This window comes from Nannospalax galili, unplaced genomic scaffold (assembly GCF_000622305.1).
Source record: "Nannospalax galili isolate Female #2095 unplaced genomic scaffold, S.galili_v1.0 scaffold186, whole genome shotgun sequence".
In the NCBI taxonomy this organism is placed as follows: Eukaryota; Metazoa; Chordata; class Mammalia; order Rodentia; family Spalacidae; genus Nannospalax; species Nannospalax galili.
In genome coordinates this window covers 2,165,300-2,166,245 of record NW_008358774.1, presented here as the reverse complement: position 1 = coordinate 2,166,245, position 946 = coordinate 2,165,300, and the positions used below count along the sequence as shown (strand labels likewise).

Below are 946 nucleotides of genomic sequence, written 5' to 3'. Positions count from 1 at the left end.
CATTCTTGATATAGCTGTACTTTTCCACAGTTATACCTTCATTGAATATCTTTCCACCACCCCTTCAGTATAGTCATTCCTTTCTTCAGCTCTTTGTATTGTTTCCAGAACTCTCTGAAGGGCTGGTTTTGTGGACATGAATTCCTTCAGTCTATTTATGTCATGGAAGATTTTTCTTTCCCCTTCCACTATAATAGACATTTTGTCTGGGTACAGTAATCTGGCTTGGCACTGTGGTCATTTAAAACTGGGAATTCTTTGGTCCAGGCTTTTCTGTCTTTCATAGTTTGCACTGAAAAGTCAGCTGTAATCCTCATGGGTTTTCCTTCATATGTGACTTGTCTTTTGCAGCTTTCAGTATTGTCTCTTTGTTCTGTACATTTAGTGTTTTTACTGTGATGTGCCATGGAGAGTTTCTTTTCTGGTCCTGTCTGTTTGGTGTTCTATATGCCTCTTGTAGTTGTATGGGCATGTCTTTCTTTAATTTTGAGAAATTTTCTTCTACAATTCTGTTGAAGATCTGGTCCATCCATGCCATTATCTTGGGATTCTTCTTCCTCCTATATGCCTATGATTCATAAGTTTGGTCTTTTTATGGTGTCACACAATTCCTGCATATTCCGTTCTTGTGATTTCTTAAACTTTTCATAATCTGCTTGAGTGGTCTAGTTCATCCACTTCATCTTCCAGTCTTGATACTGTTTTCCATTTCATTCAACCTATTGGTGAGGCTTTCTCCCGCTGTTTCTAATTGGCTTACTGAGTGTTTCACTTCCTTCTTCATTTCAGCCTGAGTATTCTTCAATATTTCTAACTCTTTTCTGAGTTCATTCAGAAATTTATCCCTATCTTCCTTCAGTTCTTTGATTTCTTTGTGTGTTCTTTAAATTCACTGAATTCTTTTATCATGTTAATAATTGTTCGAGTTCCATGCCCTGCATTATCT

General features: G+C 37.0%; 1 protein-coding gene across 1 annotated transcript in view; it reads left to right on the top strand.

Annotated features, from left to right (window-relative positions):
• Ect2l (epithelial cell transforming 2 like) overlaps positions 1 to 946 on the top strand; it is a 92,631-nt gene that overhangs the window by 72,540 nt on the left and 19,145 nt on the right. The gene's annotated exons all lie outside the window — the stretch shown is intronic.